This window comes from Muscardinus avellanarius (assembly GCF_963383645.1).
Source record: "Muscardinus avellanarius genome assembly, chromosome: 18".
In the NCBI taxonomy this organism is placed as follows: Eukaryota; Metazoa; Chordata; class Mammalia; order Rodentia; family Gliridae; genus Muscardinus; species Muscardinus avellanarius.
This window is the reverse complement of record NC_137804.1, coordinates 19205107-19230755: the sequence shown is the minus strand read 5'-3', so window position 1 is coordinate 19230755 and position 25649 is coordinate 19205107.

Here is a 25649-nt window from a genome sequence, read left to right as displayed (position 1 = left end):
AGTGATTGTTATAGCCCGCAGAAGTGGACTAAGAAGTCAGTCTATCCGCCAGGCGTGATGGCGCACGCTTGTAATCCCCGCGCTTGGGAGGCAGAGACAGGAGGATCGCGCAGGTTAGAAGCCAGCCGCGCGCTGGCTTAAGAGACCCTGTTTCCACAGTAAAAAAAAAAAAAAAAGTATAAAAATAGGTCTGAGAGTGTAGCCCGTGGGAGTGTAGCTGAAGGTAGAAAGGCTTCCAGGAACCCAGTACCACCAATAAAGAAATAAATAAAATTAAAATAATAAAATAAAAAAGAAGTCAGTCTATTTGAAAGTTGTCTGTTTTGTTGATTTTTATGAAAAACAGGATTGAAAGGTAGAAGGGGCAGTTTCTCTACTGCTTTTCTATTCTAAATTTGATTATAATTAATTTTTAAATTTACTTCTATGAGGCTTTGTGGATTCTCCTTCATACTTTATGCCTCTTTGTTTAGTGACTTGTCTGGAATATTTCACTGAAATCATTTTTCCCCCACAATTGTTCCTCAGATGGCATGGTTTTGAGCATGAAAATAGTCATCTGGTACTTCACTGCTACCGCTTTTTTTCTGTGTGTGTGTGGGGATGGTACTGAGTACTGAACCCAGAGGCATCCTATCTCTGAGCTATTCTCCCAGGCCTTTTGGTTATTTTATTTTGAAAGTGGGTCTTGATAAGTTGCTGAGGGTCTGGCTAAGTTGTCGAGGGTGGCTTGGAACCTGCAATCTTCTTGTCTCAGCCTCCCAGGTACTGGGATTACGAGTGTACACCACCATATCTGGTGAATGACAGTGTTTTCAGCTGACTTTTCTTTGACACTCTTTCCCCATCTTTGTTAAGCTATCTGCTTGGTTTGACATCACACTCAGCTTTGTGGCTTCTCTAATAGCTGACTGCTTGCTCTGTTGTTTTTGACAATGCCTGGGGGAAAATATTGTTCCACAGACTGATTCAATTAAGCATTGGCCTTGTTGCAGGGGGACGTTTTTTCAGGCCAGTTGTTGAGGCTTGTTCTAACCCCAGGTGGGCTTTCTTCTCCTCCTTTTCTCTGGTGAGCCACCTGGAATGCAGTTTAGTTCATCCCTTTCATAGAGGTATCTGTCTTTTTTATATTTTTAATTGCTGCCAAACTCTTTATTGTTTTTGAAGATGCCCGTAGGCTTGAACTTCACACTCTGTTTCAAATGCAGTAAGATCTTTATGAGAGAGTTTTTGAACTCTCCTTCTGAGCACTTTCTCCTGCCCAAATGCTGAGTCACTGTTTTAGAGCTGGGGATGGTAGTGCCATTTTTTATTACAAACATGCTTGTAGGTGCCTTCAGCTTCCTCATTGTGTGTGTTCTAGCACTAAACTTTTGCTCTCCTGGACAACCGGTGTGAGGATAATCAGGGGTTCAATGTTCCTTGCCTGCTATTCTGGGGATAAAGTTTCCATTCCATGAATAATTTTCAGATAAAGATAGTTTGGAAGTTTAAAGAAATTGACAAACTTAGGAAGAACCTTACCAGATCAGTTGCTACAAGTCATACGTTTTTTTCTAAGAAGATCTACAGTTAAAATTATATGTGTGTTTATTACAAAGCTGCACAGTGTGAGAATTACTAAGCAAGCCTGTTTTACTTACTAATGTGATCTAGTAATTTCTCCAAGACTACAAATAAATTTCTATATCCTATGCCCCTTGCAAACTATTATATTTCTGAGCCTAATAACTTAAGTGTTATTTGCGGTGGGAAAAAGGAGGTTAAGTAATAATTACTGTAACATAATTGTGCTTGATAATCCTATAATGTGTGTGTGTGATTGAGTGTGGGCTGTTACCTTTGTTTTTAAAAGAAGAGAGAATCTTAAATATTATTCAGTTCATTTCTATTGAATATTGAAATGAAATATGAAAACTAAGCTAAACCAGAGAAAATCTTCCTTAGAGACTGATAAGAGAAACTATTTTGACTAATACTAGAATGTGACCATCTTCCCGATCTCTTATAGCAGAAGATAAAAAAACGAATGAGGACACATTCTGCATTGCTTTCACCCATGTCACAAATACATTAAATCTGTTTCAAAATCTTAGTTATTGGCACATCAAGGAAAAAAATCGTTGGTCTGTCATTAATTCCTAGGTTGCATAAGTCATTTCAGCATAAGCCACCATTATATTCCACCTGAATCTGTGCAACGCTAGACTTCTAACTGCTCTTCACTCCAATCTTTTTAATCCTGCCCTTCCCCAAAAGTTCTCCCCAATCAAAGACAATGGTAGTTTTCAAGTCATAAATCTGATGAGTCATCTGACTAAATCCTTCAATGACATTATATTGGGGATGGGATATCTTTCTTTCTTTCCCTTTCTTTCTTTCTTCCTTTCTTTTTGCCTTTCTTTCTTTCTTTCTTTCTTTCTGTCTTTCCTTCTGTCTTTCTTTTTGCCTTTCTTTTTGTCTTTCTTTCTTTCTTTCTTTCTTTCTTTCTTTCTTTCTTTCTTTCTTTCTTTCTTTCTTTCTTTCTTTCATTTTTCAGAACTGGGGATGAAACCCAGGGGCATCCTACCTCTGAGCTACATCCCCAGCCCTATTTTTTATTCTTTATTTGGAAATCGGGTCTCACTGAGTTGCAAAGGGCCTCACTGAGTAGCTGAGGCTGTCTGCAAACTGTGATCCTCCTGTCTTAGCCTCCCAAATGCTGGGGTTACAAGCGTGCACCACCACCCCAGGCTGGGATGGGATTTCTTATCTCCATCCGGCTCCATAAGAATCTGTTCAATCTGAGCCCTCTGCATTTCACCATTTTGGCCTGGTACCCTACTCTTCCTGAGATGCTTACAGCCTCAAATCTCTTGCCCATGATGGAATGGATGTCAGCAGAACTTGGGTTTCCACCCTTTATATAACATTTGCGCTTCATTTCACTTAAGACTGGCTGCCCCTTCCTTCAAGAAAGCTCACTGATGCCCCAGCTTAACTCCAACACTCCTCTGTGACAATCTCCTTGCATTTCTTGTCTTCATAGCACTTGCTACTATTTATAATATATATATTATATATATTATATATTATACTATATATAATATATATAATATATATTATATATAATAGCATACTTATGTGACTAAAACATTGTAATATTCCATAATAAAACCCGGAGATTTCAATCTTGCTTCATGCAGTCTTTAACCTCAGTCCTCCCAGATTTACCCATATCAATTTATGTGCAGGTTTCCAGAGACCCACATTTTGGCTTACAGGATTCCTAGTGAGGGAGAGGTGTCTACATGTATTATACGGAAGGTAACAAAAGGAAGTCTTGTGGCCCAGCTGGCCTTTTTCCACATGTTTTATAATAAAATAAAAAATCTTGATATAAATTGAGTCAAGTTTTCTCTATTCCATTGAGAAGACAGAAAAATCACTTTATTATATCACTCAGTAAAGTCAATAAAAGATATTGCTTGTAAAAAAAAAAAGCTTCTGAGCACACTGATCCAGCAAGAATTGGAGTCATTCTAAGCATGGGTTCCTTCTCCAGTATTTCTTTACTGCCTGACTCATCTTGGACATCTGTCCGTAGAGCAGACACTAGCCAGCCAGAGTGGAACTTGCTTGGTCCTCCTCACTTTTCTCTGAGTTCTGACCAACATTAATTTTGAAATGTTGTACCTACATTCATTTCTTACCTTTGAAATTTTTTTGCCTCGATTCATTTCTATACAAAACTTTACTACATAAAAATATATTTATTCACTCCAAATTCAAACAGCAACTTACATGACTCTCTCATAAGACAAAAGACTTTTCCAGACTATTCTTTTAATTTAATTTTGTGAATCCATGTATATGTTTGTCTCAGAAGCCATTCTTTCTTTTTTATGGGGGGGTGGAACCCAGGGATATTCTATTTCCGAGCTACACCCCAGCCCTATTTTTTTATTATTTATTTTGAAACAGGGTCTCACTGAGTTTCAGAGGGCCTCACTAAGCAGCTGAGGCTGTCCAGGAACTGCGATCCTCCTGTCTCAGCCTCCCAAATGCTGGGATTACAAACGTGCGCCACCATGTCCAGCTCAGAAGCCATTCTTGTTATAATGTGTTTATGTTTTTCTACACTTATGAGTCCTGCCCTTTTGCCAAAGCTTATTCTGTGTTTTCTCCTACTACCCAACTCATTATGAAATTTTGTCATGCATGTCCTATTATTTACTTAGGATCTGAATTTTCTTATTTTGAATTTTTTCTGAATATGTCCTTTGGATACAAGCAAAAGCTCTACTTTTTCACCACTGGAGATAGGATATTGTTTTTCTATCCTTGTGATGTATATAAGGTGAATCAATGAATGAAAGAAGAATATATGAATGACCACTCTAGCTATTTCAAAGCTAGGCATATTCTTTAGAATTAGCTTTCTCATATTCCTTATTCTTTAGTTTTTTAAGAATTTTATCTACAATAATTTGTACCCACTATATCCCCTAGCCACTTTTTTACTTGTGTAAGTCAGCAAAAGGAATGTTATTATTTATTATTTCCCGGTGATAAGACATTGATCTGTATGCAGTGACAGCTACCTCAGTATATGTGTTGATGATGTTACCATTGGAATTCCTATTATACGTATTCTCTTTATTCAATAGTCAAGCATGTTTATTAAATGTACATATTTAAATGCTATCAGCCAGGCGTGGTGGCACACACTTGTAATTCCTGTGCTTGGGAGGCTGAGACAGGAGGATCGCACAGGTTCGAAGCCAGCCTCAGCTATTGAGTGAGGCTCTCAGCAACTTAGTGAGATCCTGTTTCCAAATAAAGTATAAAATAGGTCTGGGAGTATAGCCCAGAGGTAGAAAGCCCCTGAGTTCCACCCCTAGTACCACCAAAAAAAAAAAAAAAAAAAAAGAAAGAAAAGCTATATAGTCAGAGTGATGCATGGAGAAAATTAAGACTGATAGTAATATACATCACCAATGTATTATCTAAAAACATACAAAAATATTTTGAAATAGTTTTTTCTTTAGAAACATGAATTTTATAACTCCTATATACTTGATAAAAATCCACATTCAAACTTATATGTAGGTACAAGAGAACAACTAAATTCCTGAACTGCAAGTCAAACTACAAAATTAACTTCTTCGATCAATATATTGGCATCATTATCTCCTTCTAAAATCATCATACAGTGATTCAAATACTCCACCACTACCCTTGATCATTTTCCCCAGAAAATGTTCAATGATTTGGAAATATAATTGGAAGTCTGGTTAATAATTTAAAGATTTTGATAAGACGTGAAGGTTCAGCCAACTCACTGTGGTTCAAATGTTCCAGCAATGATAATCCAAAATTGAAACCAAACACATAAATCATTGAAGGATTTTGTTTGCAAAGTGACAGCTTGTTTTCTTTGGCTTCTCTCAATTCGCAATGATTCCAATTTGCATTCTCAAAGCAAATTCCAGGAAGACTTAATGCTAATGTACAAAAAATCAAATATTTGGTTAGACACAGAATGGGACTTATGTGTAAAGTGTTCAACTATAGCATTAGAATGCAATCTACTCTTCAGTATTGAAATTAGCTTAGTTTCATCGTAATTTGGCATGCAAAATCATCTGGAATGACCCCTCTCAGGGGTGTATCTTGATTCTTTTTCATCAGGATTTCTTTCATTAGCTGTCAAAAGCAGTCTGAAAGGACTGGAAATCATTTCCATGAACTTAGAGTTGCACATACAAAGGATGTACTATCCGCTATCAAGGGAGTTCGGCTAAGTATCTGTTTTAAAACACCTAAGAATAAACTGTCCAGGGTATATGGGTCAGATGGACCTCATATTGACTTGTATTACATCCATTATTCATTTTACTAAGATTCACTGAACATGTATTCTCTGAAAATGAAAAAGGTTTTAAGCTTTGCCTACTAAATTTGTAAGGTCCCAGGCTCAGCTAAAATGCTATTGTTCTGTTAGAGTAAAGAAAAATAAATCTAATTTTTATGAAAGCAGAGAATATTCATTTGAATATTTTCCATCTCCCTTTATCTTTCTATTTCCTTTACCGTTAACCCTTGAAGATTTTTGTCTGTCAATATCCTCTCTCTTATCAAGAAGCATCTGAAACATATTCACACTCAATAATAAATGACTTTAAGTTTCTTCAGCTATTATTTTTCATCTAACTAGACCAAAAGAAAAAAGAAAACAATAATCAAACAAAAAAGGTAATGGTAGTGGTATGCAGGCCAACTGCGCATTAAAGGTGGTTGCACACACTACCTACCTACATCTAACTACATCTAAATTCCCCTGCGGAAGAGGAGGAAGTCATAATACAGAAGAGTGTAGTGAGGTTAGATTGACAATCAGGTCTGATAAAGAAGATAATCATTTATCTTGCCAGCTCTCACTAGGCACACATTCCAGGTAAGTTTGTTTTCTTACATTTCATAAATCATAGTATTGAAATTTAACCTGGCACAGTTTGGATCCCAGGTGGATGGGCTCATATTTTAGTGCCTCCTTTGGCATGTTAAGACCATCCTTGTTGGCACTTGGGATGAGCTGGTTCTTTCATCACCATCACTTTTGACTTTTCTATGAATAGTGGCAGAGAAGCCCTTTGTCATTGCTGCTGCCTCCACTCTCCTTCAGGGTATCCAAGGACTTTGGGTTGAAGATACTCTGGAGTTTTGCTTTCTGCTTGAAAAGGTAAAGCAATATTAGAATACAAGATGGTGTTAAATACATTCTCTAAAGCATATGTTGTACGTAAATATATCAATCACTAAGCCAAACATGGGAAGGAAAGATGGGGAGGGGATAGGATGGGAATTGGGTAAGGGCTAATTGGGTGATGTGTGCGTGTATGTCTCAACCTCCTATTAACCCATTAAGATGTATGACTACATTGTACCAATAAAAAAATTTAATAATACATTTAATTCAGCTATTTAGAGCCCAAGTATATATATATAATTTATTTGGAATGCAGTTATTAGTGTTGTATATCCAATCCAGTGCTAAGGCCATTTCTGGGAGCGGTTTCATTGGTCAAAACTCAACTTTATAGTTGGCTGAACAAATATTTAGATTGTGATTTCTCTTTCTGCATGATTTAAGTTTCTGTTTCCACATTACCTTCTTTGTGTGTATATGTGTATGTGAGCGCTTGTGCATGTGTGGTGCTAGAGACTGAGCCCAGGGGCATTCTATCTCTGAGTCACATCCTCAGCCCTATTTATTTGTTTATTTATTCTGTTTTGAAAGAAGGCCTTGCTAAGTTGCTGAAGTTTGCCTTGAACTTATGATCCTCTTGTCTCAGCCTCTCAAGTCCTGGAATTACAGGTGTGGACCTGACCTACATAAGCTTCTTAGAATACTTCAGCTCTAAAGTTGGGGGCTTCTTGTATCCAGGGCTGGGTCTTCAATTTTACTTACTGAAAACTGAAAAGAAATTTTCCATTTTATTTCTTTCTCTTTCTTCTTTTGTCTAATTTGGTAATAAAATGACCTTGTTTGTTGATGAAGTTTCTTTATATGCAAGTGTTAAATTCCAGGTGGTAACTGTTTTACTGTGCCAAGGTTTCAAAACATGAGAAAAGTTCTCCAAAATAGGCTAGGTGAAGAGAGAAGAAATGAAATTTTGCATTTGAACATCAGGAACACATTTTTCTTCATCAAAGAGAAAATGGTTAGAAAAAATAAGCCAAAAAGTTGGCCAGAAACAGAGATTAATTTTAATTAAGGCTCAGAAAAAGATGACAAGCGTATTGATAAATGACTTACTTTTCTTTGCGTTCCTTTTCATTTCTTTCCACGGGTTATGCTTGAAGTCAGGAGATTTCCTAGGCTTCAGGAGAGGTTCATTAGAAAGTAAAACGCCAGGGCAACTTCAGGTATTTCAAATGAAGAGTCACGAATATTGGGAAACGATGTTATGTTCTGTCCCAAGATTAGGTTAGGTCCTTTTGGTCTAAAATATTCACTGAGTTCCTGCTAGATAAAAAAGATTACTCTAGGCACTACAGGGGAATACAGAGATGAATAAACTTCAGGGGAAAAGTTAAATATCTTGAGCTATTGACATAGACTTACTTGAATTATATAAGGGACCCAAAAGAGGCAGGAGACAGAGTTAGAAGTTTATCTTGAGGATTCAGTGCAATCCAGGGACTCTGCAGGGCCCAGAGACAGCTCTGTCCTCTCGTGAACCTAAAGTGTTCAGGGGCAAAAAGCTATTTTTATTAAGCACCTACCCTGTGTGAGGCACAAAACAGATGTTCTGTATGAAGTTTTTCACAAGTCCAATGAAGTAAACATTACCTACTTATGCAAAAGAGAACACTGAGACATACAGTAAATATGTAATGATTTCACTAAATTAACATTTTTAAGCCGGGAATGGTGGCACATGCTGTAATCCCAGAATTATGGATGCTGAGACAGGAGGATCCGGGTTCGCAGACAGCCTCAGCTACTCGGTGAGGCCCTTTGCAACTCAGTGAGACCCTGTTTCAAAATAAAGAATAAAAAATAGTGTAGCTCAAAGGTAAAATGTCCCTGGATTCCATCCCCAGTACTGAAAAAAAAAAAAAAACCACATTGTTATATTTCTTTTATTTCTTTTTTTTTTTTTTTTGGTGGTACTGGGGTTCCTGGAAGCCCTTCTACCTCCAGGCTACACTCCCAGACCTATTTTTTATACTTTTTTATTTGGAAACAGGGTCTCCTAAGCCAGAGCAGCTGGCTTCGAACCTGCGCGATCCTTCTGTCTCCACCTCCCAAGCACGGGGATTACAAGCGTGTGTTACCACGCCTGGCTAAATATTGTTATATTTCAACATGATTTCCATACAGTGATCGAGACTGTAAGTGAAAAATATGAAAGCTCTGATATTTATATCACATATTATTTTGGTATATTCTGTCTCACTATTTTATTCTTAAGCAAAGTATCTCTACTTTTATTTACCACAAGATAAATAATGGTTAAAGTTCAGTACTAAAAGTGATTAACCAGAATTCCTCACCCGAAGAAGAAAAGGAAGAAGGAGGAAGAGGAGGAGGAGAAGAACAACTTAACTTTGAAAAAATAATTTAACCCTACAGGTAAGTGGAAAGAATAGCTATATATTAAACATATGTACACTACTTATGTTTATAAGTAGTCAAAACATGGCAGATTTGTATTATTCTTCTGCAGTCTATTTTTGTCTCTTCTCCCCTTCCCTTTTGTTTTTGGTTGGTTTCTGTTTTTGCTTTTTCAGTTTTAGAGATTGAATCATAGACATCCTACCTCTGAGCTCTACTCCAAACCCTATTTTATTTTTTATTTTGAAACAAAGTCTTAGTTGCTGAAGCTGACCATGAACCTGCAATCCTCCTGTCTCAGCCTCCCATGTCCTGAGATTATAGAACTGTCCCACCTCACCCTTTGTTTTTTAGAGTACAGTCTAACTAATTGTCTTGGCAAACACCTTCCAGTCAAAGTTTATATAATTATTGCTTGATGATTACATTTAGAAGAAACAGTTTGAAACAAGAATACTGAATAGATGGTGTTTTTTCCTCTCTTTGCTTCAGATGTACATAAAATACCAGTTTTCTCCATAAACACAGATGCTAAGTTTTCTCTCTGAGTTTAGATGGTGCCTACAACATTTCTTTCTCATGAAAGAAACTTTCTAAGTAATAGCATGCCTTTGGAGTGTATAGAACAACCCTGAAGTGTATTTTCACAACCCCTGTCTCTGAAGAAAAAACAAATGTTCTGTTTGCCAACAACTATTTACCAAAGATTTTATCTTTATTAATCATTTCCTGCCATAATCAAAAATTATATTATAGTTGTACAATACTAGTGCTGAGATTATTACATTTCTGCCATGTATTATTGTTGAGATAGCACCATGTAGTGTTGAGTTTATAATATCTATGACAACAAAGTTTATGACAATAAGCCAGAACAAAAGCATGTCTACTGTATGATTTTATTTATATATAATTCTGGAAATAGCAAACTAATCTGGAGTGACAGACAAAATCTACCAAATTGTATATACTTTAAGTATTTACAATTTGTTTTATGTCAATTACATCCCAATAAATGTGTTAAAAGGTAAGTAAAACTGAACCAATGATTGGAAAGAAAATATCTAGAAGGCCATGTGCACTTCTTGGTATTATATTTATTAACCTCAATTTCACTATAGAAAGAATATGCTTTATGTTGAATACAAAAATCTTTGTAGACTCTTTTTATGAGCAAACTTTAATCTACTTCTCTGTCTTATTATATATAGAGAAACAAAATCTTACACAATACTTAAAGGTATTTAAAAATTCATTCATATAAGTAATTTTCTTTTTTGCTACTGGGAAAGGAACTCCAGGGCATTCTACCTCTGAGCTATACCCCCAGCCCTAGTGTCACCTTAGTGTCTGTATTTTTCATCCATCTCATGCTATACCCCAGAAAAATGACTAATATATAAGATGGAGAAAAAAGAGACATTCAAGACCTAGAAGAAGTATAAAAATAGTCTTAACTGGTTGTTGTTTTAATATAGGCTAGGCTTGAGCCAAGCATGGTGGTACACACCTACAGTCCCAGTACTTGGGAGTCTGAGACTGGAGGATCACAGATTTGAGACCAGTCTCAGCAATTTAGCAAGATCCTCAGAAACTTAACAAGATCCTTTTTTCAGATTTCTAAAAATGGGTAGAAATGTAGCTCTGATGTACAAATGCTTATGGGTTGAATTCCCAGTAACAAAAAAGTAAAAGTATAAACCAGTATATATGTACTGTATACACACACATTCCCAAAAACCTTTTCACATGCAATATATATTACAACATATATATATCTGTGTGTGTGTGTGTGTGTGTGTGTGTGTGTGTGTGTGTGTGTACAGATATAGATAGAAAGAGAGAGAGAGAGAAAGTGAGCACAGCTGGGGTCCAAAATCCAAAGAACCAGAAGTTACATTGCCTTGTATAGACTAACACCAGAAATTAAACAGCATAGTCATAGATCACCAAAGGAAGTTATATAAATCTCACTTCTTACAGGAGTTGCATGAAGATTAAAGTATGAGAAGAATGTGTATGGAGGATGTTACATAGAGTAGTAGCTATTTTATAATCAACCACATATATATGCATAGGTGTATATGTGTAGATAGTGTAAATGCAGATATATGTATATGCAGATACATGTAATATGGTTGATTTGTCTCTGTTTAGAGGGTGCCTACAACATGTCTTCCTTATGAAAGAACATTTCTAAATAGCAATCACCCTTAATATATATTTGAAGGCCTTGGTTTCAGTTATATTAATACTATATTTTATCCCTTTTTTAATTCTCCTTTTGTGTTAGCTCTGCCATGGACTGTCTTAGCTACATCATAACATTTCATCTGTAAATAAAGAGATTTTTTTCCTTTTCAATTCTTATTCCTCTATTAGATTTATTAACCTCAATTTCACTATAGAAAGAATATGCTTTATGTTGAATACAAAATCTTTGTAGACTCTTTCCATGAGCAAATTTTAATCTACTTCTGTCTTATTATATAGACAGAAATAAAATCTTACACAACAATACTTAAAGGTATTTAAAAATTCATTCATATAGTTAATTTTCTTTTTTGCTACTGGGGATGGAAACCCAGGGAATTCTACCTCTGAGCTATACCCCCAGCCTTATTTTTTATTCTTTATTTTGAAACAGGGTCTCACTATGTTGTAGAAGGCCTCAGTAAGTATCTGTGGCTGTCCTTGAACCTGCAATCTTCCTGTCGCCGCCTCTCAAGTACTGGGATTACAAGGCTTGTGCCACCACTCCCATCATATATCTAGTTTTTACATTAGGAAAAACCATGCCCAGGTTTTTCCTAAGAGAGAAGGATTTCAGGTTCGCAGGTAAACTTAGCAACTTAGCAAGGTCCATGGTTTAGTGAGACCCTATTTCAAAATAAAATGGAATTAGGGGTAGAGCTCCTGGATTCAAACCCCAGTACCATAAATAATAAATAAATAAATGCACAAAGAGCCACTGAAAAATCACTTCTTTCCAAAACTGAAAGTTGCATATGTATCCTGATTCTGTGCATCAATAAACTTCTTAGATCTAGAAAAATGATAAGGCAGAAAAATATTTTCCATTCACTACCTCAGGTAATTCTCAAAACAGCCCCAAGTAGTAGATAATATAATTATTATTGACATTTTATTAAAAAATGTCTATGAGGCTCAGAGTATTTTAATGACTGGACTGTAATCACCCAGCAAATAGCTGTGGAGTTATTAGTCCAGGTCTGTCTACTTTCAAAGTTTCTTACGAGCCAACCATTTTATCTGGCTAATTTATATGGATAATTTTAGAATCATTTTGAGTTATCTGTTATTGTGCAACCACTCCAAAACTTAGTGGCTTAAAACAACAAAAACAACAATTATGTAAGGCCGAGCGTAGTGGCGCATGCTGTAATCCCCGCGCTTGGGGGGCGGAGACAGGAGGATTGCGTAGGTTCGAAGCCAGCCGCTCTGGCTTAAGAGACTCTGTTTCCAAATAAAAATATAAAATAGGTCTGGGAGTGTAACCCGGAGGTAGAAGGGCTTCCAGGAACCCCAGTACCACAAACAACAACAACAACAACAACAATTATGTATTTACTTGCAAGCCTAATATTTAGGCAGGGCTTGGCAGAGAAGATTTCTCTGTTCTATCTAGTGTCACACAGGATGGTTTTACTGGGATGGCAGGAATCGTCTTTATTATGGCTCGCTTACTGGCTGACAGTAGATTTTAGTTGTCATCTGAGTGCTCAGCTAGAATTATTGGCCAATATACCTACGCATAGCCTCTTCAATTAGCTTCTCTGTATGGTATAGTCATGGTTCCTGAATATGTATAGCAGCTGGGCTTCAAAAGCAAACATTTCCAAAGTACAAGAACGTATACTGCCTTGAATAGCCTACCACCAGAAGTTAAGGAAAGATAAATCTCACTCCTTACTGGATCTATATCAATATTACGTTATGAGAAGAATGTGTGAGATGATTTAGCTATCTTTAGAAGATATAATCAATCATAAAATCATTGAGGATATTGTTTTCCAAAGTATGTTTAAAGTTCCCTGAGGTTTGTTTTGGTCTGTTTGTGCTACTATAACAGAATACTTGAGACTCAATAATGTATAAAGTAAAATAATGTATAATATAAAAAAGTTAGTTTTTTGCAGTTCTAGAAGCTGGGAATTCCATGTCCAAGACAGAAAGCAGCACATGGAGAGGGTTGTCTTGCTGTGTCATTCCAAGTAGAGAGTAGAGAGACAAGAGAGGGCAAGAGGGGACCTACTCACCCTTTATACACACTAAGTCACACTACCACCTCCCAGGGGCAAACATTAAAGCCGCAGCAACACACAGGCTAAAATAATGATTCTTAGGTACTTGTTGAGAATCGTATGATTCAAAGCTTTAAGATCAAGGCCTGAGAATGCACTTTTTGGGTATTGCGCATTGAACCCAAGGAAACTATACTTCTAATAGACAACTCCAGACCTATTTTAGTTTTTTTAGTTTGAAATTGGATCTCTCTAAGTCTCTGGGGATCTCACTAAGTTCCTGAGACTGATCTTGAACTTGTGATCCTCCTTTCTTAACCTCCCAAGTACTGGGACTACAGATTTGCACCACCATGCCTGGCTGAGAATTAATTAATTAATTTATTTATTTATTTATTTATTTTTGGTGGTACTGGGGTTCCTGGAAGCCCTTCTACCTCCAGGCTACACTCCCAGACCTATCTTATACTTTTTTATTTTTGGAAACAGGGTCTCTTAAGCCAGCGCAACCGGCTTCGAACCTGCGTGATCCTCCTGTCTCTGCCTCCCAAGCGCGGGGAATTACGAGCATGCGCCACCACACCCGGCGAGAATTTATATTTTTAACAAACTATTTGGGTGAGTTATATGCATCCTAAAATTTGAGATACATATATCTCATCCAACACCCTTCCTGGAGAGAAAAAGAAAGTAAGAACCAGAAAAATTAAATTACCCTCCTAAGAACTATCTTCATTGTCTGTTTTGGAATGTGTTACTATAGGCCTGGGAAATAAAGTAGAGGTCATGACCATGGTTGTGACAGGTTACTTAACTAAAGAGAAATAAAAGAGCCCATGAGGTCAGAAGCTGGCACTGAGGTGGGAGAGAAGATAAAAGGCTAGGTGGGAAGGAGACATGAGGAGCACAAGAGTGGCCAGGATTAAAAGTCCAGATTCAAAGTCTTCTTTGACATGGGCTGAAATTTTAGATTCAAAGACTACTTTCACATAGATGGAAAGTCTAGATTTAGAGTTCAATTTCACATCCTTTGATCCCAAACAACATCATTAAATCAATTAATAGATCACCCAGTGGCCCTCATCTGTGTGTACTTCCTTCATCAAACTTCAATGTTGTACCAATGCCATATTTTTTAAGTTCACAAAAGGAAAACACAAACTCCCAATAGGGAAATTTTTAGGAATTTTCATCGAGAACAAAGATTCAGTCTCCAATACAAAGGAGAACTGAAAACATCCTATTAGATCATATCTTTATACTATAGAAAGTACATGTGTAAATAGGTCTAAGATGTAGCTAGTGTCCTTTCAATGTCTGAAATCTACCCTGACTCTCAGAGTGTGTATTTCATTCTTTCTTTTAAAAAAAAATCAATCTGTGCCTCACTATGACCTGTTTCAAAATTTCCTTTTGTGAGAATGCCATGAACCCTCACAGGCTGAATTTAGTTCTTTCTCCCTTTGGACACCTCCTGAGGACACCCACTCCAGTGACAGTTTTGGCTAAAAGTGTCTCTAATGCCTCACACTGCTTACAGTGAACAGGAAGTGTTTGTGGAGTGCTTACTAATTAAACAGAAGGATTGGGTGGGAGAAGTTTTAGGTCCTCCAGAAAGGAACTGAGCAAATGATACATACTGACTTCTTTGCCCTAGATTTTAAGGTGAATTCATATTCAATTTCCTGCTATCTTTCTGAGTATACCAATGTAAAAATATAGATGGAAATATTCAAATATATACACTTATGCTAATCAAAGCTTTTCTCACAATTGTGCAGAAACAATTCCTTTAAAATTTAAATTTGTACAAGCAGTAGTATTTACTGTTTCTGGAGATGCTGAAGCCAATCAATAATTTATCATTCTTCACAATCAGTGTAACTTTTTCAAACCATTATAAATATCAGTATCCTTCAAGGGACAGGATCTCTATTGACCCCTGTTTATGACTCTGCCAAAGTGCTAGCCCTCTATAGAACAACTGAATCAAAAGAGAAATCGTATATCAGATGTGATGGTGCATAACTCTAATTCCAGTACCTGGGAGGTTGAGACAAGAAAGACTGAAGGAAGTTTGCTAAGACCTGGAGGATTGAAGGTTTGAGGCCAGGGCACAATGACTTAGCAAGATCCTGTTTAAAATAAAATAAAAAATAGGGCTGGGGGTGTATCTGAGTGATAGAATCTCCCTTGGTTAAAGCCCCAGTACCACAAAATTATTTTATTTTTTTCTTTATACTCTTAATACATTTAATTTTGTCTTTTTTACATTAAGTGTAATTTATTTATTTATGTCAATCATATTGAAAATGGCATACATTCAGACAGTGCTTGATGCCCCCTGCTTCCCCTGTCCCCCCTCCTCCCCCTTCCAACAATGAGTGTCCAGGCTGACCAACCACTCTACATTCACACTTTTACACATATTCAAATGTAGCTCCTTTATTAATCAATCTCAGCCTTCTTCCTCTCCTACCTTTCCTTTCTAGCTTTGCTGAGGTTTCCTCTCCATTATCTGGAGTCACTCTGGTATCCCCAATATGCTCTAGTAGATGTGGGGAAAAAGAAACTCTTACACTTTTGGTGGGAGTGCAAACTAGTTCAGCCACTATGGAGATCAGTGTGGAGATTCTTTAGAAAACTGGGAATGGATCCACCATATGATCTGGCTTTACCACTCCTGGGTATCCTTCCAAAGGGGTTGAAATCAGAGAACTATAGCAACATATGCATACCTATGTTCATAGCAGCACAGTTCATAATAGTCAAAATATGGAACCAACCTAGGTCTCCATCAACAGATGGATGGATTGCAAAATTATGGGAAATCCACACAATGGAATTCCACTGAGCAATAAAGAAGAACAAAATCATGTCATTTGCAAGAAGATGGAAAGACCTGGAGAACATTATGTTAAGTGAGATCAGTTAAGAACAGAAAGAGAAGGAACATATGTTTTCTCTAATATGCCCACAAAAATTTTTAGAAAGTTAAGTCTCAGATGTTCCTATTTCTTTGCAAAAAGAAAAGGGAATTCTTGAGTTCTGATAAAGAAGATAAAAATGGTTCACTAGCATACTTCTAAATGAAATAGAAACAATCATTCACTTAAAAAAAAATAAGAAAGAAACTAGAAAACCTAGCTCTAAGGTAAATATCTAGAGGCACTGTGTCAAAAAAAAAAAAAGTTTTCAGAATTGATACAGTGCATTTACAAGAACCAATAACAGCTAAAAGAGGTGCTCGGGCCTCTCTCTGCCACTTGCTGGCCTTTGCCTGCCAGGGGAGGTTATGTCTTGTCCACATGCTCATTCTCATTTTATCTTTCTCCTATTGCTGATTGCTAATTTCCTGGGTATTAATTACAAAGTTCAGTTTTTCCCCCATTGAGTCTGAAATAGAGAGCGAGGGCTAAGTTTAGAACAAAAGCTGTCAAATTCTCCTATCCACTCAGTACATTTAAGGCCAAGGACATGAAAGTAAAGAGACACATTCCTCCCCTTTCAGGAAAATTTCTGTGAAATTAAGATGACTCAAACATTCCTTCTAGGTCCTTAAAATAAAGGGTGAGTGTTAAAGGCATTCCATTTTTGAATGGCCCTAAAAAAAAAAAAAATCTTTTTCTGGAAGATATAGGAGAAGGGTAAAATTATCTCAGCTCATTGAACACAAATAAATGTTCCGACTATCCTTTCCTGCATGATTAAACCATTGTCTTCGTCACAGCCTGGCTTTCTAATTCCTAAATATGTTCATTGCTTTAGAGTTGTTTTTAGACAGGAAAGGAAAAAATGAATTTTGATAGAATTAACTTTTTTGCATTTGATTCCAGGAAACAAATCCCATCCTCTGGGGCTGCCAATGAGTTGCCCCAGCCCAAAGGTTCAACCGATGGCAAATCTTCATACTTCCTTCACAAGAAACATTATTCCTGGAGAGAAGTCTTCAGGTGAAATAGAAGAGCCAGAAAAAGACAAAAATCAATCTACCAGTAGATTTGGCAGATGGCGGTGACATACTTTGTCTTCCTGCCACAAAGATAATCTGACTCAAGTATACTGTAAAGGGGCTTGCTTTATAGAATATTGTATCTTCCTTTTAAATAAACTTCCCAAGTAATTTTGATCAAGTAAATAGGGATGCTAGAAACAAATTTTACTTGTGGACCTACAGCCATTTGTTAAGAACTGAGACATCTCTTGAGGAAATAGTATAAAATCTCTAGAAATTCTTTTAAAAATTCTGAAATTCCAGAGCATGGTGGCTCACGCTTGTAATTCCAGCACTGGGGAGGTGGAGACTGGAGTATCATGTGGACAGCCTCAGCTGCTTAGCGAGGCCCTTTGCATCTCAGCAAGACTGTTTCAAAAGCTATAAAGAACTAGCTGGGCATGGTGGCGCAGCATTCCAGAGGCTGAAACTGGAGGGTCACTGTTCTCAGACAGCCTTAACTACTTTGTGAGACTCCTGCAACTTAGTGAGACCCAGTTTCAAAATAAAAAAACTAGGGCAGGGGATGTACCTCGGAGGTCAAATGCCTCTGGGTTCCATCCCCAAACCCGTAAAAACAAAAATAAATAAATATATAAATAAATAAATAAATAAATAAATAAATAAATAAATAAAGTAGGGCTGGTGGTGTACTCAGGAGGCATAATGCCCCTGGGTTCCATCCCCAATACCACCTAAATAAATAAACAAATTAATTAATGAATAAAATAAAAATTCTGAAACCTAGCTGGCCATGGGTAGCACATGTTTGTAATCCCAGTATCTGGGAAACTGAGACAGAAAGATCACAGGTTCTAGGAAAGCCTCAGCAACATAGTGAGACTTTCAGCAACCTAGTAAGACCCTGTTTTAAAACAAAAAGTAACAAAGGGCTGAGGGGTATAACTAAAAGGTAGAAAAGGTAGAACACTTCTGGGTTCAATTCCCTGCACCATGCACACAAATATATTCTAAAACCTAAAACTATAACCTAAAACCCAAAACCATTTTTATTACTGCTTACTGAGTGGCAAGCTAGTCTAAGATACAGGCATTCTAGCCAGGCGTGGTGACACACGCTTGTAATCTCAACATTTGGGAGGCTGAGACCAGAGGATCGCAGTTTGTGGACAGCCTCAGCTATTTAGGGAATCCCTTCCCAACTCAATAAGACCCTGTTTCAAAAATAAAAAAATGAAAAAAATAGGGTTGGGGATGTAGCTCAGAGTTAGAATGCCCCTGGGTTCCATCCCCAGTACGACAAAAATAAATAAATAAATAAATAAATAAATAAATAAATATGAAAGATACAGGCATTCTGCAGTTTTTTCATTTTGTCATCTGTAAGATTAATGATATTAAACTGGATAATCTGAAAACCTTAATTTTCCATGTTTCAAAATCCTAATGGAGCCGGGTGTGGTGGCGCACGCTTGTAATCCTTGCACTTGGGAGGCAGAGACAGGAGGATCACACAGGTTCAAAGCCAGTCTCACTGGATTAAGAAACCCTGTTTCCAAATAAAAATATAAAAATAGGTCTTGGAGTATAGCCCGGAGGTAGAAGGGCTTCCAGTACCACCTCCCCCAAAAAAAATCCTAATTGAAATTGTCTTTATATCTGGAATAAAGATACCCTAGTAGCTAATCATCTTTTCATTGCTTTCAGCTAGTTACATTTATTTTAATAGGTAAGTGTGATGATCATTTTCTGTACTTCTGTCAAAGGTCAACTAAAGCCATATGACTTTAATGAAGAGAGCTACAAGGTCATTCTCACCTTCCCAACCTCTGTCCACAAACAGGGCAATGTAGTAACAACTCACCTGGTGTCTCAGTCAAAATTCTTACTGCACAGTACAAGACAACCGATCACACAACTTGGAGAAAGGAATATTTATTTGTTGACAGTTTCTTTGAAGATTTCAACGTTCGGTCCATGGCAGGCTAGGTTTGTAGAGCTCAGGGCGTGGAGGCGGAAAGCCAAGCAGGGGAGAGGACACGGGCTCCGCTCTCATGTCATGGATAATGGAAGCAACAGAGTGCAAGCACAGGGGATTCGAGACAACAGCATGCTCCGAGGGCCACATCCTCAGGAACCTACCTTCTCCAGCCACACCCACCTGCTAGGTTACCAAACAATAAACCCATTACAATAGATTTATCCACTGCTGAGCCTATAAATATCTTTATGGCTTAATTACCTTAATGCCAAACCTTAATACATGAACTCGTCAGGGGACATTTTATGTATACCCATGACACCTTCTTACCATTTTGAACATGATGGATTCTCCATCTAATAATTCCTTCTAAACCAGAGTTTATAAACTATGATCATATGTTGCCTAACCTGGGCAGGTTCTCTTTCTCTCTCTCTTTCTCTTTCTCTCTCTTTCTTTCTTTCTTTCTTTCTTTCTTTCCTCTTTATAGGGAGCACACATTTATAAAGGGGCTCTACTCATGTCAAAGAGAGGCTTACCTCCCAAAGCACACCTGAAGGTAGCACACAGCGTCCAAATACACACAGGCATGGTCAACACACTCTTGCACCATGAGGAGCACACTGGCACTGGTCACAAGGTGCAATGGCCGAGCATGATAGGCGATGTTTAGGTACAATGCCTGACACTCAGCCATAACCAGCATATACCTTGAAAACCAGTACTAGGATTGATCATAAAGGTGGATACCTAAAACCAAAACCTTGCAGCTTCATCTGCCAAAGAGCCTTGTCATTCCAACCACAGGTAACAAGATTAGCACTGACTTGGCCAGAGAACTTTGCCACTGAGAACTTCCAGGCAATTCACTTTTGGTTTTTGGTTGTAACTACCTGTCTGTCCTCTCAGTGTGGTAAGCCTCATTGGTTGAATTTAGCTTGACAACGTACTGGACTCACAGCTGACCTGACACAGCCAATTGAGCTCTAGGGTAAATGGACTGCCCAAATTGCCCTTCCAGGGTCTACTAATCCCTCTTCATTCTCTCTCGCTCTCGCTCTCCTCCCTAAAATTTTATAAGTTGTATGACATTTGTACGGGGTGTTAAGAAAGAAAGAACCTGTCTTGGTCACAATTGCAATAAAATGTTTTGAAATTATGAACATGTTTTGGTTGTTTCCATGATCGTAGGGAACACTCTCCTGCCCTGGAGCAAAATATAGGCTATGTAAAATTACTTATTGTTACTTATTGCAAATTTATTATGTCCTTAAGTTCTCTGTTTCTATCCTATATTGGCTTTTTTATCTTTTCAAACTAATATAGAAGTTGTCAAAAACAAATTGTTTATTTTATTTTATTTTATTTTATTTTATTTTGGTGATACTGGGGTTCCTGGAAACCCTTCTACCTCTGGGCTATACTCCCAGACACCTACTTTTTATATATTTTTAAATTTGGAAACAGGGTCTCTTAAGCCAGCATGGCTGGCTTTGATCCTGTGTGATCTTCCTATCTCCGCCTCCCAAGTGCAGGGATTACAAGTGTGCACCACCACCACGCCCAGCTAAATTATTTCTTAACACATACATCTTTGATAAAGAATGATTAAGTCATATTGATGAACAAAGGTGATTAAATAAATAAATATATTAGGATTGTTTGGACTGGAGTTTGAGTAAATATATGGGTACCACATCCTTGCCAAATTGGCACAAAAAATTAGCCTCCACAATGAACTATTATTCATTGTTAAATGTAATTTGATAACTTATATCAAATATATGAACTCCAAATTATGAAAAGTTTGAAGACTAAAGACTAAGAGGTTGTCTGAGGATCTTCTAAAATCCAAGGAGTTCTGACTTTGCTAGCTTTGATGAGGGCTTTTCAATTTAAAGTCTTGCCTCTGACTTCCTAACTAAATTTTTAAAAGACTAGTTCAGTGTTTTCTAACTGCTAGGCTTAAAATGATGACATTGTTGATATCAATTGCCACTGTTTTCTTGCTATTCTCATTTTAATTTAATGTTGTTTATCTTTTTTAAGATATTCTTAGAACCAGAAGAAAGAAAAGAAAGATGCCAGTTGTCCCAGAGTGCATTTCTTAGGATATTTTAAGAATGTGCGAACATGGAAAAGCTTTTCCATATGGAAAACTTAAAAGCCAGTCAAAACAGAAACATATCATGAAATTCTACTCAGCAATAAAAAAGAAAAAAATGATGTCATTTGCAATAAAATGGATGGACCTGGAGAAATTTATGTTAAGTGAGATTAGCCAGTCACAGAAAGAGAAGGGTCAGATGTTTTCTCTCATATGTAGAAGCTTAGGAGTAGTCAAAATACAACAGTGACTTTAGATAATAGAGAAGAAACCCCAGTGGAGGCAGGCAGGAAGTCCAGGAGTAGGGGGGGGGGGAGACAAAGAATTAATGAAGGGAACACTTGCATTGATGTCAGGTACATATGTGAGAATATCAGTGTTGATCTCAGTATCCTGTATGGAGGAGAGGCCGAGGTGAAGCTTGACAAGTGCCGTGTGCGTGTAGGTCACTACCACTCTGAACTGCATTATGATGTGAGACTGCAATGCACCAATAAAAGTATATTAAAAATAAAAATATACAGAGAAAAAGAAACCATACACACATACGCTACAGAGATACAGCGTTTGGATTTTCATTGAGTGGGAATAAATAAATGTTGAGGTCACTTTGTCATCTTCAAAATAAGCTCTGTGGAATCAGCATTATCTCCTCTCTCTCCTGCACAATTTTTAGTTTCAAACCTGAGTAGTTTCAGAAACAACTTAGAGCGACCCTCTCTCTCTTATCCTTCCTGGATTGAGGTTCCTCATCATCTCTCACGATGTCTGCACCTCTGAAACCTTTCCCACGTGGAGCAGAGCAGTTTTCCTCTAAATGAATAAATAACTCTAAACATTTTATTTTGTTATATTACATTTAGTTTTAAAATAGAGGTGAAATTAGATATGAATTAAATGACATTTGAAATGAATGTCTATTTCCCATAACACAAAGATTCCTTTCAAGACAGGTTCTTCGGAAAAATAAAAGCCCAGGCACGTCTCAAGTCCCCATTTGAAAATCAGTATTCATCTTTTAGAATACTTTGTAGAATTAATGTGCTTTGATGGAGATAAAAATGGAAAAATAATTAGACACTAACCTCTGTTTTTGCATTCTTCAGACCCATTCCTGATTAAATCAAATTAGTAGGACATTTTTTTTTCTCTTTTGATGGCATTTTCTGTGGGGTGGTAATTAAGTCTCAGCCATAATGAGTGACCTACCAGCACACTAGGAAAGCCATTTCTAGAGACCCAGCTCTCAACTAGCCTTTCAACCAAGTGGTTATTTGTAAAAGAAAGATTTCTATGAAAAGGTACAAACACTGTGCAACATTAGAACTAGTACCTATATATTAGGAATTAAAGTAAGCCTTAATTCCTCCCGGTAAAGTACTGAAATCTTAGCCCTTATTTATCGTGTGTGTGTGTGTGTGTGTGTGTGTGTGAAGACTGAGAAGGGAAGGTTAAAAAAATCTCCATACACTTGCAAACCTAACGGGCAAACCACTGAACCTAGTTACACTGTCTGTGGGATGGATTTGGCAAGAAGCCAGAGCTGGAGGTAATGGTGTGGAGAGTCTCACCCCATTACTTTCAAAGCAATTGATTCTGTTGTAGCCATTATATCACTCTCAATTTTAAAAGAAAAAAAAAAAAACCGAGGTGGTTTATCATCTTTTCTTCTAATAGATATGAATATAAATTTGCTCTTAGTGTGGGATAAATGAACTATAAGGTGCTCAGTTTGTCAGTCTCTGCATCCAAGCCAATGGTGAGGCGACATATATTTACCTCCCTGCAAGCATTCAGACCCCTTCCTGTGTGAGGGTTGTGAGCTTGTCTAAATGGCTTCTGAGGGTCATACCAGAGTGAAGGAAAAACAGGCACTTAGGAAAGTCTGTTGCCCTCAGTGCTTAATTTTAATGTAAGATGTTAAGATAGCAAGAGTATTTTTTTAGTCTGGCCATTTAACATTATTGTCTATCTTTGGACATGCAGTTTTTTGTGATTTAAATTATTGGCCAAAAATAGATTATTAAGAATGCTCCTATTTTCCAACAGTGCAAGACAATTAAAAAAAAAAAGATAAATCTCTAAAGTGGACACAAGTTAGAGAAAATACCATACTCAATAAATTATTATTTAATTAATAATTAGCATGCATGATATGTTAATCATACATACATTATATGATTTTTACTAAAATGATATTCTGTTAACACTGGCTTTAAAATATGCAAACAGGGGACAGGTAAGGTAGCTGAATTGAAGTACCTAATACTCACCTGACTCCACATAAAACAACCTGGGGAGCCGGGCGTGGTGGTGCAAACTTGTAATCTCAGCATTTGGGAGGCGGAGACTGGAGGATCTTGGATCAGCTACTTAGGAAGCCCTTTGCAACTCAGTGAGACCTTTTATCAAACAATGTAAAGGCTAAAAAAAAAAAATAGGACCAGGAGTGCAGCTTGGAGGTCGAATGCTCCTGGGTTCTATCCCCATTACCTCAAGAAAGAAAAAAAAGAAAAAAAGAAAAAGAAGAAAGAAGAAAGAAATGAACAACCTGTGAATAATGTAGATTGAGTGAGGCATGTAAATGTGAAAAAATACTGCATTCAACAGTAAAAAATGAAAATAAAAATCCAGACACATGGGGCAGTAACAGAATAAAATAAACAAGATACCCTATTACCTGATGCCCCAACTCCACTGCAGGGGTAAAGGTGACTAAGAGTTTCTCAGTAAATTCTCTCAGCTCAGATACCAAGAATCCCAGCTATGAGAAAGTTGCACGGCCCTTGCAGACTTACATTCTATAAAACATAAACGGCCTAAAATCTACACAGTAGTCTTCTTTGAAAAGGAATTCACTTCATCTCCCATTGCACCTCCAGATTGCTCTCAACAGAAAGCCATCTTGAAAGAGGACCTACTGCCTGAATTTGGACTACACATGGGGGTCAGAAGTCGCTGCAGATTCCAAACTGTGGATCAGACTTGGCTCAGTGGGGTGACTCTGACAAACTCTTTTAGAGTCATGGATACTGTGACCTGGAGTGTATTATGGAGAACCAAGGATTTGGGAGCCTGCCCTCTGAGGCTGGACATGACCAGTCCAGTGTGGTTTCACATGGATGCCAGGATGGCTGCACATGCATTTCCCACCACAGCTTTCTCAGTGGGAAGCCCAGGCACCTATCTCCTAAAAGGCAGAAAAAGGACTATGTGTCTCCACTGCTCCCTCTCCCACAAAGACATGCTGGGTCAGTTTCCAGCAATATGATACCATCTAGCCACAACCCTGCCCTTGAAAAGTACAGCTGAAGAAAGTTGGGAGAAAAACTTGGCCCAGTGGTGGCTGCATTCTTCTCTCACTCAGAGAAACACCTCAGCTGAGATAAATTTCGTCTGGCTGTAGCAATGACACTGCTCTGAAGAGACGTGGTTCATGGAAACAACCAAACAAATATTCCAGTGTTTTAAAATGTGCATGGCAGCCAGGCATGGTAGCGCACGCTTGTAATCCCTGCGCTTGGGAGGCTGAGACAGGAGGATCGCACAGGTTCGAAGCCAACCTCAGCTTCTTAGGCTCTCAGCAACTTCGTGAGACCCTGTTTCCAAATAAAAAAGAAAATAGGTCTAGGAGTATAGCTTGGAGGTAGAAAGCCTCTGGGTTCCACCCCCAGTACCACCAAAAAAGAAAAAGAATGTGCATGGCAATCTTGACCAATGCAGGTTTTTTATTCATAAGTATATCAGTCAAGCATAATTATTGGAGAAAAATCACTTGGGCTAATTGCTGGAACTAATTGCCAGGTCTGAGAGAAGAGGAAAGGAAAGAAAAGAAATGAGAAGCTGAGGTTAGACAATCTGAAAGGCAGGTCAGATAGGTACTGAGTGCCCTTGAGGAAGTTAGGAAGAAAGTGCCTTGAAGACACCTTAACCTAAAAGAGCTTATTACACCTAGAGGATTCGTGGGTAGTCTCAAACAGAAGCAAAAGTAAGGAATTGCCTAATAGTTATCCACAGAGCTGGCTGAATCAGCATCTCTGTTGATATTGGCTAGGGTCTACAGCAGATGGAGCTGTGGAGTTTGGTCTTCAGTTGCCAATGGTTAGAGTTCTCAGGTTATTTTAGGTGGTAACATTAGTTCTTAAGGCATATCTCAGTTTACCCTAGTCAAGGTAGGGGTGGAGTATGCTGTCAGACACAGCAGAGTCATGGGTCAGCAGACAGCCCCCTGGGCC